Source organism: Heterodontus francisci, chromosome 9, assembly GCF_036365525.1.
Source record: "Heterodontus francisci isolate sHetFra1 chromosome 9, sHetFra1.hap1, whole genome shotgun sequence".
Lineage (NCBI taxonomy): Eukaryota > Metazoa > Chordata > Chondrichthyes > Heterodontiformes > Heterodontidae > Heterodontus > Heterodontus francisci.
In genome coordinates this window covers 92,613,192-92,633,531 of record NC_090379.1, presented here as the reverse complement: position 1 = coordinate 92,633,531, position 20,340 = coordinate 92,613,192, and the positions used below count along the sequence as shown (strand labels likewise).

The 20,340-nt window shown below is 45.9% G+C and overlaps 1 protein-coding gene across 1 annotated transcript in view; it reads right to left on the bottom strand.

The window, feature by feature from the left end:
• LOC137373916 (serine/arginine-rich splicing factor 5-like) overlaps positions 1-20,340 on the bottom strand; it is a 394,211-nt gene that overhangs the window by 311,587 nt on the left and 62,284 nt on the right. The window lies entirely within an intron of this gene.

The window sequence follows — 20,340 nt, the reverse complement described above, 5'->3', positions numbered from 1 at the left end:
GCAGCCTCGGGCTGCTCTCATTGTGCAACGCAGGCCGATCCTAAAGCATATTTGACAGTATTTTATGGGCAGTTATTAAGCAGGCAGGCTCCAACAGCCAGCAAGCATCATTCTTAGCAGTTCAGTCTTATTTACAGTGGTCGTGAAAAGGTTCCAGTTTAGTTACAGCTCGTAAAGCTTAACAGGACAGGCAATTTTATCCTTGAAGTGTAAATCCCATTTTTTCCTTCTTTTATATTAACTGTGGCTCCCTCTCTGGGCTCAGTGTGTAAAATGCATCACCTGCTTATGGCACTCCTCCTTGGAATGAAACTGTTTAATGAGAAAGTAGATGCCTACATTACAATAGTGACATTTCAAAACTACTTCTTTTGGGGACGTTCTGTGGTCGGGAAAGGCGCTATAGAAATGCAAGACTTTTTTTAAAAGAAAAGAAAATGAGGGAAACATTCAGTTTTGGCAGAGAGAAACAGTTCAAGGCCCAGATTTTTCCATTGCAATAGCACTTGCCGCTGAGGCTTGAAGAAAGCTGCCGACAAGGATCTAGCAATCTCTGCGGCACAGAGTTCTTCTTTCCTGACAAATCTAACACCAAGTTAAGAGGATCCCCGCGTGTCCAGCAGCAGTGATGTCAGCAAGCAGGGGAAGCAGCTAGTCATTAGAGAGATACAGCATTGAAACAAGCCCTTCAGCCCAATGAGTCTGTGCTGACCCAACAACCACCCATGTATACTAATCCTACATTAATCCCATATTCCCTACCACATCCCCACCATTCGCCTACCACCTACCTACACTAGGGGCAATTTACAGTGGCCAATTTACCTATCAACCTGCAAGTCTTTGGCTGTGGGAGAAAACCAGAACACCCGGCAAAAACCCATGCAGTCACAGGGCGAACTTGCAAACTTCACACAGGCAGTACCCAGAATTGAACCTGGGTTGCTGGAGCTGTGAGGCTGCGGTGCTAACCACTGCACCACTGTGCTGCCCATCACAGTCAAGTATTCTCACAGACACCAAACAGGAAGTTAAAAGCACTGAATCCTTTTAAATTTAAATTTTCAGATGGTGTAATACATGATTTAAGGTAGAAGCTAAAATAATCAAGCTTCTCAAAATTAAAAAGTGAGAAATTTATCATGAGAAATTTAAAAATTGAACAAACATAAAATGAACTTTTTTTTATTTTGAGATACAGCACTGAAACAGGCCCTTTGGCCCACTGAGTCTGTGCTGACCATCAACCACCCAGTTATACTAATGCTACATCAATCCCATTACCCTCTCACATCCTCACAATTCCCCTACCACCTACCTATACTAGGGGCAGTTTATAATAGCCAATTTACCTATCAACCTGCAAGTCTTTGGCTGTGGGAGGAAACCAGAGTACCCAGTGAAAACCCACACAGTCACAGGGAGAACTTGCAAACTCCACACAGGCAGTACCCAGAATCGAACCCGGATCACTTGAGCTGTGAGACTGCAGCGCTAGCCACTGCGCCAGCCCTTTTTCATGGCTAGTGAGGCTGTTTAGCAGTAATTATGAATTAGTGTATCATTAAAAACCTAGTTACACCTCATGCAACAATGTAACTTTTTGAAGGGTTTTTACATCCAGAATAACAGCTTAAGAGTGGAAGTTCTTGTCCGTTTATAAATTTCCCAGTGATTACAGTCTGCGGGGGGCCGGCAGGGTGGGGGTGCCTTAATAGTGCACCCTCTGGAGAAGCATACAATCACAGACAGCAACTTCTGGATTTTCATCTGCACTTGTGTGGACTCTAGGAAGTTGCTGTCAGTTTCAGTGGAGTAATGATGGCGAACACTGACAGTGTTCCTGTAATTACCACTGCAAAATCCAGGCCAATATTTCAGCTTGATGACCTTTCATCAGATGTGTTTGGTCTCTGAACTGTGCTCAGTTGTCTGATCTCAACACCTGTGACATTGGGTCCATTAAAATGTTAGTTTTGTGTTCACAGCTCTTGGGGGAGAGGCCAGGGAACAAGAACACAGCCAGAGTTCCTGTTACTGAGTGCTAACCAGCCACCTTTGTTGAAAATGATATGGTGGTTATGAGTCTGATGAAGGTACAACACAAAAATGCCAACACTTGGGTTTCTATCAGGTGAGGAGGGGGTCAAAGGGCTCCCCTCTTGTCCCTCCTTGTTTGACAACAGGGTTTATTTCTTTTTTAAAGTGAATGTATTTGCCAATTCAGTGAATGTTTAGCTATTGTTACGACCAGGTGAGAAAGAGGTCTAGGGTTCCTTTTCAGCCTTCACTTGGTCTTACTGTAACAGGGTTTACTTTTAAACACATTGTGTTTTTAGCTCCTCTCTGGTGAATCCTTGTTCACCGCTTCCCAATTATAAGGTAAAGAGATGAGCACAAATAGGCTTTCTTAGGTTTAAAGGAGAAAGGTGAAATTTTATTAAACATAAACTGTAACTCGGTTAACGCCTACAGATACATGACGCGCCCTCGCTAGCATGCATACGCGATACGTACAGGCAAATAGAGAGAGAAAAGAGCAGAAGAAAAATAAAGTGGATGGTTTGAGGCAATAGCTGAACAGTTTTTTGTTACAGGTCTTCAAGCTAACTGTAGAGTCCTTTTGTAGGTAGATCTTGCTTTTTGTTGGGGCCCAGTATTCTTCTTAAACCTTTTCACTGCAGGAGACTTTTCTCTCTTGGGGTTCATGTGTCTTCAGTTGATTTTTTGGAGTTCCGTGAGAAAGAGATGGGAGCAGACAGGAGAGGAGGTCTGCCTCCGTCCCGGGGCAAATAGTTTTCTGCCAGTTCAAACACTGTCTCTACAATTTAAAACTCCCCAAGTTGGCCAGCAGGGTGGTGACGTGACTGACTGGTTTGACCAGGTCTGTTCTGTGCATTGTATGAGAGCAGTGGATAGCTCCTTTGTTCAAACACTGTCTGCTGATATGCCTTTCCAGCCAGGGGCCTGGCAAATCCTTGTAACAGAAATTCTCTTCTTTATTTAGAGATACAGCACTGAAACAGGCCCTTCAGCCCACCAAGTCTGTGCCGACCAACAACCACCCATTTATACTAATCCTACATTAATCCCCTACCACATCCCTACGCGAGGGGCAATTTACAATGGCCAATTTACCTATCAACCTGCAAGTCTTTGGCTGTGGGAGGAAACCGGAGCACCCAGTGGAAACCCACACAGTCACAGAGAGAACTTGCAAACTCCACACAGGCAGCATCCAGAACTGAACCCAGGTTGCTGGAGCTGTGAGGCTGTGGTGCTAACCACTGCACCACCCTTCCCAGCAACAATTGAAATTTAATGTCCATGTGGTGAAATTAATGTGGTTCATTCTTGGCAGGTGGGGATCTGCATGACACCATTTACATGCTATGATCATAAAAGGACCAATCTGACAGGTTTGCTTGAATTTAACAAAGAAAGAGTTGAGCGTTATTGGACTTAAATCGGTCAAAGTAAAATAATAAACTGCACTCCAACTTTCTCTCTCACACACACAAAACATACTCAAGGTGTACACACACAAACATATAGGTTACAGAGTGGGGAAGGCTAGCTTGGTCAGATCAGAGTCCAGAGCAATGATAAGGATATACAGTCTGTGGAGGTTGGTTCTGTTCCAGATGAACTCTGTGGTCCTGAGGCTTCCAGCTTGCAGATGTGGCCAGCGAATTCAGGATTTTCCTGGAGACAGTGATGTAGATGATTTCCTTCATGGGGTTGTCTGTAGCAGTGATAGGCCTAGTGTGGTTACAGCCAGCAGGCATGGTTCAAAACTTGTAAGGTGGACTGGAGAGAGAGAGGGAGAGAGACCCCAGTTGGGTCTTCCCTGGTCAGTGTCTAGTTGCTTGTCTGGTCTGCAGAGAGAGTAAACCCAGCATAAACACACAGATAATAGGCCTATCACATGACCCTCACCGGGTGTGTATTTCCTTTTACAGCTTAATCTGTTCATGTCTAGGAATTCCCTTCTCTCAACAAGGGTCCCATTGTTCAAGTGATTGCCTTTGAGTGGTTCATCTCCACCAGTTTAATGTCCCAAATGATTGCTTTAATGTCTTGTTAATGGGGACAGTTCAGATAGTTCACTCAAAATTCCCCAAGTCATTGTTCTGGAGGGGACTGACCAGACAATTCATCTTCACCTCAATCCATTGGAATGTAAGATATAGTGATGCAAATTGTGGTGGCCATTTTAGCTGGTAGTAGAGTCACCTTTCATCTGTTCCTTTTCTCCTTGTTTAAAATTTTAATTCAGGTTTCCAGCCAATGGAATAAAAAAATCAACATTTGGCATAGCATGCTTTCGTGACATTTGTCTATTCTCTTTACAGATGGTGACTGCCCTAAGGTACCACATTAAAGACTGGTTAACAAAATTGAGGCTCATGAAATAGGAGGGATTGAATAAAAAAGGCTACATTTGCTGACAATGCAACCACTAGGTGGCACAGTACTGGCACATGCGCAAATGCAGCCTCATCCACTGAAACGTCACCCTCTGCGACGACTAAGGCAACTGCCAGTAATAAAGATGGCGCTGCTCAATTTGTCACAAAAAGCATATCACAGAATTGTTACAGTGCAGAAGGAGGCCATTCGGCCCATCATGTCTGCACAGGTTCTCTGAAAGAGAAACTCCTTCAGTTCCATTCCCCTGCCTCCTCCTCTTTAAGGTAGCTTTAAATCCAAATCTCCACAATGGCTGTGATCGCTACCTACATCCCACCCCCAACAGTACCTGTGCTAGTACAGAATCAAATAATCTCATTGTAAGGCAAATTTCAGTTTGCTCTTTGTATGATGCTTATTATTCTAACATATTGGCTTTGGAAATAGATTCATTTGACTTATTCTCTTGCACAATTACAGCATTGCAAATGGGTTCTGGGTTATAATTCAGATAGAAGCCATTGTGCTTCTCTTCGCCGCTCCTTCCTGCACCCATCTGCTCGCCGCTGCTCCCCCCTCAGACACTCACCCCCGCCCTCGCTGCTTCCCCCACTGCCCATGGCTGCTTACTCCAGGCCTCGCCACTTCCCTCTCCCTGGCCACTGGCTCCCACATTGCCTCGTCACCCCTCAGCCGCTCGTTCCCTGCCTTACCGCTTTGGGCAGCGCGATGGGCCGAAGGGAAAAGTGATGAGGCCAGGAGCAAGCAGCCAAAGTGGGGGAAGGGCGAGGGCGGGAGCAAGTAGCTGAGGGAGGAAGCGGCAAGGCCTGCAGCGAGCGGATGAGGTTGGGGGTGGGGGGAAGAGTGGGGCGGAGGGGAGGCGGGAGCAAGTGGCGAGGGCGAGAGTGAGTGGCTGAGGGAAGGCAGCAGTGAGGTGGGGAGCGAGGGTCCAAGTGGGTAAACGTTGAGAGCGAGTGGCTGAGGGAAGGCAGCAGTAGGTGGGGAGCGAGGGTCCGAATGGGTAAGCGTTGAGAGCGAGTGGCTGAGGGAAGGCAGCAGTGAGGTGGGGAGCGAGGGTCCGAGTGTGTAAGCGTTGAGAGCGAGTGGCTGAGGGAAGGCAGCAGTGAGGTGGGGAGCGAGGGTCCGAGTGGGTAAGCGTTGAGAGCGAGTGGCTGAGGGAAGGCAGCAGTGAGGTGGGGAACGAGGGTCCGAGTGGGTAAGCGTTGAGAGCAAGTGGCTGAGGGAAGGCAGCAGTGAGGTGGGGAGCGAGGGTCCGAGTGGGTAAGCGTTGAGAGCGAGTGGCTGAAGGAAGGCAGCAGTGAAGTGGGGAACGAGGGTCCGAGTGGGTAAGCGTTGAGAGTGAGTGGCTGAGGGAAGGCAGCAGTGAGGTGGGGAGCGAGGGTCCGAGTGGGTAAACGTTGAGAGTGAGTGGTTGAGGGAAGGCAGCAGTAGGTGGGGAGCGAGGGTCCGAGTGGGTAAGCGGCGAGAGCAAGTGGTTGAGGGAAGGCAGCGGCGAGGCGGGGAGTGAGCGGCACCGTTCCAGCATGCAATGACATTTTAGAGCGCATGTACGAATTAGTCCTGGCAAGACGGGTGCTGACGTCGGCTGCACATGCGCAGCAACATACTGGCAGGAAGTGGGTAGGCAGTGGCGTAGTGGTATTATCACTGGACTAGTAACCCAGAGACCCAGGGTATTTCTCTGGGGACATGGGTTCGAATCCCACCACAGCAGAAGGTGAAATTTGAATTTAATTAATAAATCTGGAATTAAAAGCTAGTCTAATGATGGCCATGAAACCATTGTCGATTGTTGTAAAAACCCATCTGGTTCACTAATGTCATTTAGGAAGGAAATCTGCTGTCCTTACCTGGTCTGGCCTACATGTGACTCCAGCAATGTGGTTAACTCTTACATGCCCTCTGAAATGGCCTAGCAAGCCACTCAGTTGTACCTAACCGCTACGATGTCAATAAAAAGGATACCTACCCCAAATGGACTGCAGCGGTTCAAGAAGGCAGCTCACCACCACTTTCTCAAGGGCAATTAGGGATGGGCAATAAATTCTGGCCTAGCCAGCGACGCCCACATCCCTGAATGAATAAAAAAAAACAGTTTTGCGCATGTGTGAAGCTGGGAATACACTGAAGATGTCGGCACTTGGCTGCATTGTCAGGAGTCACGTTGTAATTTTATACATCTCAATTAAATCTCCCCTCAGCCTCCTCTGTTCCAAAGAAAACCCCAGCCTATCCAATCTTTCCTCAGAACTAAAATTCTCAATTCCTGGCAACATCCTCGTAAATTTCCTCTGTACCCTCTCTAGTGCAATCACATTCCTCCTGTCATGCAGTGACCAGAACTGTATGCAGTACTCCAGCTATGGGAAACTAGTGTTTTATACAGTTCTAACATCACCTCCCTTCTCTTATATTCTACGCCTCGGTTAATAACGGCAAGTATCCCGTATGTCTTCTTGACCACCTTATCTACCTGTCCTGCTACCTTCACGGATCTATGGACAATGCACTCCAAGGTTCCTCTGATCCTCTACACTTCTCAATATCCTACCTGACCAGTCCATTGATATCTTCCTGCAGTTTACAGCTTTCTTCCTACGATCAACCACATGGCCAATTCTTTATTAACTGGAAACTTCTTAATCATGCCCCCTACATTTAAGTTTAAATCATTGATATATCACACAAAAAGCGAGTGACCCAGTAATGAGCCCTGCAGAAACTCACTGGAAGCAGCCTTCCAGTCACAAAAACACCCATCGACCATTATCCTTTGTTTCCTGCTACTCAGCCAATTTTGGATCTGACTTGCCACATGCCCTTGAATCCCATGGGTTTTTACTGTTCTGACCAGTCTGCCATGTGGGACATTGTCAAAAGCCTTGCTAAAATCCATGTAGACTACATCAAACATGCTTTCCTCATTGATCCAGCTTGTTACCTCCTCAAAACATTCAGTCAAGTTAGTCAGACATGACCTTCCCTTAACAAATCGACAATCCTTGACTAATCTGTGCCTTTCTAAATGACCATTTATAATGACACTCAGAACTTTTTCCAACAATTTGCCCACCACCATGATTAGAATGACTGGCCTGCAATTACTTGGTTTATCCCTTCCTCCCTTTTTAATAATGATATAACATGAGCTATCTCCAGTCCTACGGCACCACACCTGTTGCCAGAGAGGATTGGAAAATGATGGTCAGAGACTTCACTATTTCCTCTTAGCATCCTGGGCTACATTTCATCTGGGCTTGGTGATTTATCCACTTTCAAAGACGGTAAACCCCTTACTATTTTCTCTCTCACTATGTTTATTCCATCCAAAATTTTACATTCCTCCTTCTTAACTACAATGTCTGCTTCGTCCCCTCTTTTGTGAAAACAGAAACAAAGTATTCATTAAGAACCATGCCCACATCTTCTGCCTCCACACACATTACCTTTTTGGTCTCTAATTGGCCCTACTATTTCCTTAGTTATCCTCTTGCTCCTAATGTGTTTATAAAACATCCTTTGGGCTTTCCTTGATTTTACCTGCCAATATTTTTGCATTCTTAACTTCCTTTTTAATTTCACCCCTGCACTTTCTGTACTCTTCTTTATACTTTCTATATATTAGATTTTCTGCAGTATTGAGCTCTTGGTATCTGACATAGAATCATTGAATGGCTACAGCACTGAAGGAGGCCATTCAGCCTCTGGGTCTCTGCAAGAGCAACTCAACTAGTCCCACTGCCCTGCCTTTTCCCTGTAGCCCTGAAAATTATTTTCTCTTCTGATAATTATCCAATTCTCTTTTTAAGGCCTCGATTGAACTTGCCTCCACCACACTCAGGCAGTGCTTTCTCGATCTTAACCACTCCCTGCATAAAAAGTTTTTCCTCATGTCACTGTTACTTCTTTTGCCAATCACCTTAAATCAGTGCCCTCTGGTCCTGGATCCTTCCGCCACTGGGAACAGTTTCTTCCTATCTACTTTGTTCAGACCCCATATGATTTTGTTCACCTCTATTGAATCTCCTATTAATCTTCTATTCTCCAAGGAAAACTCCCTGGAGCTGTTCTTGTGAATCTTTTCTGCACTGTCTCTAATACCTTAACATCCTTCCGAAAGTGTGGTGCCCAGAACTGGACACATCACTACAGTTGAGGCCGAACCAATGTTTTATACATGTTCATCATAACTTCCTTGTTTTTGTACTCTATGCCCCTAATTATAAAGTCTAGGATCCCATTTTCTTTATTAACCACTTGCTCAACCTACCCTGCAACCTTCAATGATTTGTGCACATATAACCCCAGGTCCCTCTGCTTAAAGGCCTGCTGTTAGGACGGCACAGTGGCGCAGTGGTTAGCACCGCAGCCTCACAGCTCCAGCGACCCGGGTTCGATTCTGGGTACTGCCTGTGCGTAATTTGCAAGTTCTCCCAGTGACCGCGTGGGTTTTTTGCCGGGTGCTCCGGTTTCCTCCCACAGCCAAAGACTTGCAGGTTGATAGGTAAATTGGCCATTATAAATTGCCCCGAGTATAGGTAGGTGGTAGGAATGTAGGATTAGTATAAATGGGTGGTTGATGGTCAGCACAGACTCGGTGGGCCAAAGGGCCTGTTTCAGTGCTGTATCTCTAAACAAAAAAGTCACAAAAAAAACCCGACGGAACCACATCAGACCAGAGCCCGACCCGACCCTACCACTGCAATGTTCCCTTTACTTACCTTGTGACTCCCAATCTTCAAGAAGTTGCAGCATGAGCATGATGACGTCATAGAGACGTTCACTCACTCACTGCGCAGACTCAGAGTTTCCCTCTTTGACATCCCAGACTCGCAGCTCAGGTAAGTTTTTAACTTTTAACACTTACCTGCAATTCTTGCTGTGTGTGTCTGGCCTGACCCGGACCCAGCCATACCCCAACCCGAGCCCGAAGGCTGGACCCGGAAGAGCGGCCCGACCTGACCCGAACCCAGCACATGTCATTGGGTCCCATCGGGTACGGGTCGGGTAGCAGGCCTTTACTCTGCTCCTGCACCCCCTTTAGAATTGTAGTCTTTAATTTATATTGCCTCTCCTCGTTCTTCCTACTAAAATAAATCACTTCACACTTTTCACTATCCTCCTTACAGTTTATATATGCTTCCCTTTTTTGCCTTATCCTACTCTTTGGCACCCAGTGGGTCTAGATTTGGGAGTCCCACCCTTTTTCTTTAAGGGAACATACTTACTCTGAACTCTCTCCATCTCTTCCTTGAATGCCTCCCACTACTCTGACACTGATTTACCTACAAGTAGCTGTGTCCAGTCCACCTTTCTCAAATTATATCTCAGCTTAGTAAAATTGGCCTTTTCTGAATTTAAAATCTTTAATCTTCATCTATCTTTGACCTTTACCATAACTACATTAAATCTATCTGAATTATGATCGCTATCACTAAAATGCTTTCCCACTCATACCTCTTCCATCTGTCCAGCTTCATTTCCTAAAATAAAATCCTGAATTTCCCCCTCTCTTGTTTACCTACTGGCTAAAAGGTTCTCCTGAATGCATTTTCAGGGCTAGAGGAAGTTACAGAGATAGGGAGAGGGCAAGGCCATGGAAGGATTTGAAAACAAGGGTGAGAATTTCAAAATCACTGTATCCTCATCCTTTTAACCCACACACATTCTGCCATGGCATCCTGTTGCACTGGGAGCTAAGCTGAGACTGCCCAAACTCAGGACTGCTATAACCAACCGAGAGAGAAGGTCTTCAATGCTAGCCAGCATGGATTTGTGAAAGACAGATCATGCTTAATGAATCTAATTGAATTTTTTGATGAAGTGACAGAGAAGGTTGATGAAGGGAATGTGGTGAATGTTGTTTATATGAATTTTAAGAAAGCATTTAATAAGGTACCACAATAAAAGGCAGGTTAACAAAATTGAGGCTCATGGAATAGGAGGGTTGGTGTCCAATTGGATTTTAAAAATTGCCTTAAGGACAGAAAACAGTAAGTCGTAATAAATGGTTACTTTTCAGACTGGAGGATGGTAGACAGTGGTGTTCCCAAAGGGTCAGTGATGGGATCACTGCTTTTTTGCTATTTATAAATGACTTGGATCTTGAAATACAGAGTAGAATCTCAAAATTTGCTAATGCACCAAACTTGGAGGTGCATCAATCTTTGAAGGTGGCAGGACATATTGAGAGAGTGGTCAGCAAAGCATATGGGATCTTGGGCTTCATAAATAGAGGCATTGAGTACAAAAGCACGGATGTTATGCTGAATCTTTATAAAGCTCTGGTCAGGCCCCATACGGAGTGTTGCGTCCAGTTATGGTCATGGTCACCACACTTTAGGAAGGATGTGAGGGTCTTGAGAGGGTGCAGAGGTGATGGTTCCAGAGATGGAGGATTTTAGTTACAAGGTTAGGTTGGAAAAACTGGGGTTGTTCTCCTTAGAACAAAGGAGATTGAGGGGAGATTTAATAGAAGTGTACAAGATTGTGCTGGCTTAGGTAGGTTAGACAAGGAAAAACTGTTCCCATTAACTGATGGTACAAGGACTAGGGGACACAGATTGAAGGTGTTGGGCAAGAGATGCAGGAGGAATATGAGGAAGAACATTTTTACGCAGCAAGTGGTAATGACCTGGAACTCACTGCCCACAAGGGTGGTGGAAGTGGAGACAATCAATGACTTCAAAAGGAAATTGGATGGGCACTTGAAGGAAATAAACTTGCAGGGCTGCGGGGATCGAGCAGAGGAGTGGAGCTGACTGAATAGCTCTGTGGAGAGCCAGCTTGAACTCAATGGGCCAAATGGCCTCTTTCTGTGCTGTAAATGACTCCATGACTCCTGTGTATTTCCAGCATTTTCTGTTTTTGTTTCAGATATCTAGCATGTGCAGCTTTACCTTTTATATTTTGGTGGTTGAGTGTTGGGCTGGGGCAGAAATTAGTCTTGGATTATAGTGTCCGCCACACTTAACTGGCTGTTGATAGTTATGGACCAGACCGGTGCACGTAAAATGGCTACTCAAAATTGTTTCCTAATTTCAAGCACAAAGTGTGGAACGACCAAAGGACATTGAATCCATCAAAACTGCACCTCAGATTAATTAATCACCCCTCAGCACTTGATATTGACCAGTCACAAGTCATAGTTCTACTGTCATTACGGTAGCAGCTTTTAACCAACTGACCTGACTCCAAGGGTTCCTGCAATCCATCAAAAGAATCTACTTCTAGTTGCAGTGAAGATAAAGTGGAGTTCCTCAGATTTTTTTCCACTCTTCCACAATTGTCTCGCTCTCCTAAGATGCTAACTCCTTGCTGGGGTACAGTTCCACATGTAGCCATTGCTCATAGGAGCCTCGAAACTGAGTGCTGGCAACTCTTTGCCCTGTGGAGATCAGCTAATTCAGCATTGATCAAGGATCAAACCTGGGACTTTCCTTCTTAGTATGACTAAATTACACCCAGATAAAGCTACTGACTCATTAGTGATATATTGGGTGGTGGTATCCCAGGCCGGTGGAAGTGGGATCGGGGGCAGGACAGCCAGAAAAATAGCAGAAATTGCCTTCCGGTCTGCATCCCGATGTCTTCCCACCTCCTCCTGTCTTTCCTGGGAGCAAGTTGGGAGTGAAGTTGGAAACCCCATGGCTGAGGCAGGCAGCCAATTAAACCGGCAGTCAAGTGTAATTTCTCGCTTGCAAAGCCTCTTTCCCATCGGCACACGGGCCACATGCTTCAGCGACTAGGCTGGTTAGAGAAGGCGAGTGAACTGTGGGAAGTCATTGATGGCTGAAACGGGGACACAATCACCAGTATAAAGGGGAAAGCAGCAAGCCTGAGGGCAGCCATAGTCAAAGGCTTGTGCTGACAGAGCAGGTCCTTGAGGCAAATATAACAGATTGTGTTTGGGAAAAGTAACAGTGACGTTGCTTTGAGGAGACTTGGACACCTATATGGGACTATTGACCTTTCTGCCTGTGAGCTTACACACAAACATGGGGTCCGCATATTCTGAAGTAGGGTGGACCACTGAGGAGGAGCTGCAGCGTCTTTCAACTCAGCACCCCATCCACCACCTAAACATTCACTCCCTCCAAACTGACATACAGTGGCAGCGATGTGTACCATATACAAGATGCACAGCAGCAACTTGCCAAGCTTCCACGTTCCAAACCAGTGAGCTCTACCACCTAGAAGGGCAGCGGAAGGATGGGAACACCACCACCTGCTTGAGGGCAATTAGCGATGGCCAATAAATGCTGGCCTTGCCAGCGATGCTTACATCCCATGAAAATAATTAAAAAGCACCCACAGTGGCAGGGGCAGCAACTGCAAGAGTAGCAGCAGCTGCTGCATGCAACGCAGCCACATGCACCTGTGCACAACAGAGGGGATGGACGCTGGTCAGCACATAGAAGGCGGCGCTATCTTCAGGCCTACAGGTTAAGGGTCAACTAACTGGACCTCTGAGCAGCAGTGTATCCAAAGGCTGCGCCTCTCGCATCAGTGGTCGCAGACCTCTGCGCCCTGTTGGAGGAAGACCTAATGTCAGTAGAAACAGGTGGCCACCCCTTGCCCACGGCAGTCAAAGTGACTGTAGCTCTGAATTGTTTTGCTTCGGGAACATTCCACAGCTCAGGGCTGATGTCTGTAGGATCTCACAATCCTCAGCCCACAACTGCATCAGCCAGATGACGGATGTTATTTGGGAGGGCATCACAGTACATTAAGTTTGAGATGGATGCGGTCAGTCAAAGCCAGAGGGCCGTAGGCTTTGCCTCCATGTCAGGATTTCCTCAGGTCCAGGGGCATAATTGACTGCACCGATGTGGTGATCAAGGCTCCATCGAAATAACCATGTGTATTTGTGAATCTGAAGGGGTTCCACTCCTTCAATGTGCAGTGGTATGCGACCACAAGAGGATCCTGCAGGTATGTGCAAAGTTTCTAGGGAGTTGCCATGACACCTTTATCCTTTGGCAGTCTCAGGTGCCTCAGCTCTTCAGACCCCCACACAGCCTCAGTGGACGGCTGGTGGAGGTGGGATTTGGGGGCCGGGCAGCCAGAAAAATTGCAGAAATTGCCTTCCGGTCTGCATCCAGGGCTACCCGCTGAAGATCTGGCTGTTGACACCAGCATGCAACCGCACCACAGAGGCACATGAGAGGTACAATCGGAGCCTTCTTACAACCAGGGCCACAATACAGCAAGCCGTTGGTTTGTTCAAAATGCAGTTCCAGTGCCTTGACCGAGTTTGGGGGTGCCTTTCAATACAGGCCGGCAAGGGTTTCCTGGCACAACTTGGCATTTCAAAGAGGAATTGAACTGGTAGCAAATGGATGAGTGGAGCACCTGGCTTCCTCTGAGGAAGAGGATGAAGAGGAGGAGGGCACAGTGAAGCATGACCATCCGGAGGTGCCTATGATGCAGCCTACCATAGATCTGCATGTCAGAGAAACCAGCAATCCAGGCACCCTTCAGCATGCAAACTTACACTCGTGCCATCCAGACCCCAGACAGCATAGCCTCACCCACCACCCACTTCCAACAAACAAATCTAATTGCTGCGAAGTGCCCTTCACCCATTACATTTTCAACCTCACATTGCATTCCAAGAGTCTCCTGCCACTCCCCTACTTTCACCTAGCTCCACCAATGTGGGTGGACAACACATGCCTCTTTGAAATAAATGTTTTCCATGTGACACGAACATTGGAATATGGACCCAAGTGTTTTACTTTGTGCGACTAAGACTGTTTCTATGACATTTTCCTCTTACCTCTACATGGTGCTATCCCTGTGGCTGCAGCAGTAGGAGTAAGTAGCACAAAGCCCAGCTTGACTGAGTCCTGCGAGACTGAGTTCTTACCTCGGGAATTTGGTAAATGAGGGAGGAGTTACTGTTCTGGTCTTTTACAGAACAAGGAGTGATCCAAGAGAGGGAGTCAGAGACAACGAGACCTGGGAGCTAAGGCCCAAAGGCATTAATTAGGTAAGCAGGAGGGTGATTGGTTGGTGAGTTTTAAGGTTTCTTTTATTTTCTCTAAACTGGGGCAGTAGTTTGAACTGGTATCAGGGAGATACAAGTACTGTATTAAATGTATGGCTTAACTAGTTAAACTACTTATAAATTGTTAAGTGATATTTCTAAATTTGAAACTGAGTAGTTAAATAAAACACAACAAAGATGGTAGTGCAGGTGTTGTGTTGTAACTGTAGCATGTGGGAGCTGGTGAACACCAGTGTGATCCACAGCAAACACATCTGCAGTGAATGTCTGAAGCACGAGGAACTTCGGCTCAGGGTCAATGAGGTGGAGTCCGAGATTCAGACACTGCGATGCATCAGGGAGGGAGAAAGTTACCTGGACACTTTGTTCTAGGAGGCAGTGACAGCCCTCAGACTAGAATATTCAGATTTGGTCTGTGGTCAGGGACAGGAGGGTGTGACTATGAATGAGGCAGGTATGGCGATCCAGAAGGTAGCAATCGAGGAGCCTCAGCCCTTGCACTTGTCCTACAGGTTTGAGGTTCTTTCAGCTTGTGTGGACGAGAGCAGAGACTGCAGGGAGAATGAGCAAACTGACCACAGCACCGTGGTGTAGGGGGCCGTATATGTGGGGGGAACAAAAAGGAACGTAGTTGTAATAGGGGACAGAATAGTTAGAGGAATAGATACTGTTCTCTGCAGCCAAGAGTGTGAGTCGCGAAGGCTGTGTTGCCTGCCCGGTGCCAGGGTTAAGGACATCTCCTCAGGGCTAGAGAGGAACTTAAGTGGGAGGGGAAGGATCTAGTTGTTGTGGTCCATGTAGGTACCAATGACATAGGTAGGATTAAGAGAAAGGTTCTGCTAAGGGATATGAGCAGGTAGGTGCCAAATTAAAAAGCAGAACCACAAAGGTAATCATCTCTGGATTACTACCTAAGCCAAAGCAAATTGGCATAGGGTAAATAAGATCAGAGAGTTGAATTTGTGGCTTAAAGATTGATGTGGGAGAAATGGGTTTTGATTGGTGGGGCACTGGCACCAGTACTGGGGAAAGAGGGAGCTGTACCTTTGGAATGGCCTTCACCTGGACTGCGCTGGAATCACTGTCCTGGCGAATCATATAACTAGGGCATTAGAGGGGGCTTTAAAGGAAATAGTGCTGGGAAGGGTTCAGGTGAGGGGAAATTTAGAAATTTAACGACAAAGGACAAGGCAATAGTGCAGGGTAACAATATGGGTAATGATAACCAGAGTGTGACAGGAAGGGACAGAGCATACAATTATGAGTGCACCAGCAAATAGGCCAGAGTAGGAAAAAATGGTTAAAAAGACAGAATTAAAGATTCTTTAATTGAATGCATGCAGCATTTGTAACAAGATGGATGAATTGATAGCACAAAAGAAAGAAATGAGTATAATATGATAGCCATTACAGAGACGTGGTTGCAAAGTGACCAAGGCCGGGAACTAAATATTCAAGGGTATTTGACCTTTCAGAAGGACAGGAAGAAAGGAAAAGGAGGTGCAGTAGCTCTGTTAATAAAGGGTGAGATCAGTACAGGAGTGAGAAATGATCTTGACTCAGAAGATCAAGATGTAAAATCAGTTTGGGTGGAAATAAGAAATAAAAAGGGAAAGAAGTCACTGGTGGGAGTAGATTTTAGGTCCCCTAACAGTAACTACTCTGTAGGGCAGAGTATAAATCAAGAAATAATGGGGGCTTGTAGGAAAGTCTCTGCCATTGTCGACACAAACTGCAATAATTGTGGGCGATTTTTCATCTTCATATCGATTGAATGAATCAAATTGGCAAAAGTAGCCTGGAGAATAAGTTCATAGAGTGTATTCGGGACAGTTTTTTTAGAACAATATGTCCTGGAACCAACCAGGGAGCAGGCTATTTTAGATCTGATAGTGTGTAATGGAATAGATTAATTAATGAACTCATAGGAAAGGATCTTTGAGACAAGAGTGATCATAATATGATAGAATTTCACATTCAGTTTGAAGGTGAAAAATTTGATTCTGAAACTAGTGTCTTAAACTTAATTAAAAACAGTTACAAGGTTATGAAGACAGAGTTGGCTCTCGTGAACTGGGAAAATAGGATAAAAGGTAAGACGGTAAAGAAGTAGTGGCAGACATTTAAGGAGATAGTTCATAACTCTCAACAAAGATATATTCCATTGAGAAAGAAAGACTCTATCCGTGGATAACTGAGGTGGTTAAGGATGGTACCAAATTGAAAGAAAAGGCATGCAATGCTGCGAAGATTAGTGGCAGGCCAGAAAACTGGGAAAAAGGCATTTGATAAAGAGCCACACTGACTTATGAGAAGAGTTATAGCTCATGGAATAAAAGGGACAATAGCAACATGGATATGAAATAGGCTGAGTAACAGGAAACAAAGTAGTGGTTAATGGCTGTTTTTTGGACTGGAGGAAGGTTTGTAGTGAAATTCTCCAAGGGTTGGTGTTAGGGCCCTTGCTATTCCTTATATATATTAATAACCTAGACCTTGGTGAACAGGGCACAATTTCAAAATTTGCGAATGATATGAAACTTGGAAACATTGTGAACTGTGAGGAGGATAGTGTCGAACTTCAAAAGGACATAGACAGGTTAGTGGAATGAGCGAACAGGTGGCAGATTAAATTTAATGCAGAGAAGTGTGAAGTGATTCATTTTGGTAGGAAGGACACAGAGAGACAATATAAAATAAAAGGTGCAATTCTAAAGGGGTTGCCGGAGCAGAGGGACCTGGGCGTATATGTGCATTAATCATTGAAGGTGGCAGGACAGGTTGAGAGAGCATTTAATAGAGAATACAGCATCCCAGGGTTTTTTAATAGGGGCATAGAGTACAAAAGCAAGGAAGTTATGTTCAGTTTGTATAGAACACTGCTACAGCTTCAACTGGAGTATTATGCCCAGTTTTGAGCGCATGATGTGAAAGCATTGGAAATATCGCAGAAACGTTTCATGAGCATGGTTCCAGGTATGAGGAACTTCAGTTATGAAGATAGATTGGAGAAATTGGGACTGTTTTCTTTGGAGAAAAGAAGGTTGAGAGGAGATTTGACAGAGGTATTCAAAATCATGAAGGGTCTGGACAGGGTAGATAGGGAAAATCTGTTCCCATTGGTGGAGGGATCGAGAATAAGAGGGCACAGCCTTCTGGTAATTGGCAAAAGAAGCAATAGTGACATGAGGAAAAACTTATTCATGCAGTGAGTGGTTAGGATCTGGAATGCGCTGCCTGAGAATGTGGTGGAGACAGGTTCAATTGAGGCATTGAAGCGAGAATTAGATTATTATCTGAAAGGAAAAATGTGCAGGGCTACGGGCAGAAGGCCAGGAAGTGGCACTAGATAAACTGCTCTTTTGGAAATCCAGCACAGACATGACTGGCCGGGCCGAATGGCCTCCTTCTGTGCTGTAACAATTCTGTGATTCTGATAATTTTAGAAACCAGCAAAGAATGGCTAAGAAAATAATAAAGAGGGGGAAATTAGAGTAAGAGAGTAAACTAGCAAGAGATATAAAAACAGATAGTAAAAGCTTGCACAAATAGATAAAAAGGAAAAGAGCAGCTAAAGTAATCGTTGATCCTTTAGAGGATGAGATTAGGGAATTAATAATGGGAAACAAGGAAATGGCAGAAACTATGAACAAGTATTTTGTATCTGTCTTTGCAGAAGAAGACACAAAAAGCATCCCAAGTGTTACGGCCAGGTGAAGAGGGGGTCCCAGGCTCCCCTCTTGTCCTTCCTCTTATTTGACCGCAACAGGGTTTATTTCATTTTTTAACAGTGGTTGTGCTTGCAATGAGTGTTTTACCTTTTACCTTTAATGTGATTGTGAAAGACTTAGCATTTGTGGCTCTGTCAGAGGGGCTGATGACAAAGACCATAACCTGGGGACACCTTGCAAAGAGCCACCAATGGCATCATCCCTATCTCCCTCTGCCCTCTTAGTGCACTTCCCTGGTAACCAAGTGTGTGAGAGCACTTGGATGCATTTTGATGTAGTGGTCAGCCATCAAGGCTTTGATCAATGCTTTTCAAGGTTGTCGCCATCCTATGGAGACCATTGTTGCGTGTCTGTATCCGCTCGTTGGCCTGCCGCGTCTAACTCGCCATTTGGTTGGCCGCTCTTTCAATGGAGGTGATCATATGCTCAAATGCCTGGGACATCACGGCACTCATGGCCGCAAGGGACTCCCCATCTTCAGTGCCAGGCACCGCACGCAATGCCTCTGGGAATTCTGACAGATGCCCACATATTTCTCTTTGCTGCTCCACAAGTACCCGCTTAGTGTATGCACCCGAAGGCTCAGCATCTATGTCGAATTGAGGTTAGCTGGAGGTACCCTCAAGCCTCTGATGGGGACTCTCCACAGCTGTCTCTGCTTCCTGCTCACATGTGAATTGCTCCTTACCTTATGGCACCCTTTCTATCGGTGACGCAGGATCCACTGAGGTGGGTGTAGCTGTGCTGGTGGAGGGTGTGCATGAGATTGGTGCTGTTCCATTGAAGACTGCACTGCTTCCTTCCTCAACTCTTGGGCATTGCCGGCGGCATACCTGTGGGAGACGAAAGACATTTGTTAGTGCTACGCGCAGGTAACGGAGGGATCAATCCCTAACATTTTGCATACTATCATATTTTATATATGGTGACAATGGTTCTCCATGCATGACAGGTCAGAGCCAAGTGGCAATGTGATTATATAATGCATTTACCCAGTCCCTATCTCTCCATCTGTGACAGCCGGCACTGCAGCCACCCTGCCGTGTTCTAGGGCATCCTCCGCCATTGATATCAGGATGGCCAAGGAGGCAACTCCACTCCTGCTTCTGTGTCTCTCCTGGGAGTTGTATGTCTTTTTTAATTTCAGGAGAAAACAGCCGAATGCTAGGCCTATTAAGAGTACCATCTTTCCTCAGGAAGTCGGCATGCCATTTGAGGGGGGGGGGGGGTCACTGTGGAATGGGGAGACCCAGGACAGCACATTGAGGGTGAGTGTCAGTGCTGTTTGTGGTGTTGGAAAGTTAAGGAGGAGCCTGGGAAGACATTCTTTTGTGTGGCCTCATATTGGGTGCCTCAGAGGATATCCGTGCTGGAGTCTGCTAAGGAGCTGCGAGTTGCATGGCATTCACCTTACTGGACCTCAAGGGCTATTGAACCATTTCCTGCATTGGATCCATGTCCTCCGCAGCATACTCCGGCTGCTCACCCCCTCTGCGGCCTTCAGCCAAGCCTGTTTGGCAAGGCTGGCTGGCTGGCTTCCTCCTGCCTCCTCTGAAAAAAACACCTGCCTCTGTGCCCTGACTGTTTCCAACATCACCGCCAGAGACACGTGCGGGGGGCAGCCTTTCGCCATCTTCCCATCCATTCCTCTCCTCTTTCATGCCTCTCACTGAGCAAACCACACCACACAGTGTTGCCACTCTGAGTGCGCTGGTCTCCCTTTGAAAACTGAACCCCCTGCTCCCCCTACTTGGACAGTAATTCCGGAGGTGGGCCATAAAGAGCAATTGGAAGGCCCATTACTCAGAAGATCGGGTTCCCAACCCAGAAATGGTCCCGTCGTTGCACTAGGGACTAAGTCTATAAGATCCTGCCCATTCGTACTAGTTTCATTCAACTTCATTCAAACCTAAGTAGGATCAGACACAAAATTCCAGCTGGGATTGTTAAACTGAGCAGTAGGAAATCTGTGATCCCAATTAATCAATTGTGCAAACTAAACCCATCATTATGGCCATGTTCATTCTGACACCAGCTTTGATCTAGTGCAATACTTGTACCTTTCTCCCTTTCCCCCAGGTATATTCATTGCCATGTACAAAACAAGGCAGCTCCTGTTGATCTTCATTTCTGCATTAATTCAGTGTCAGCAAAAGCATAGTT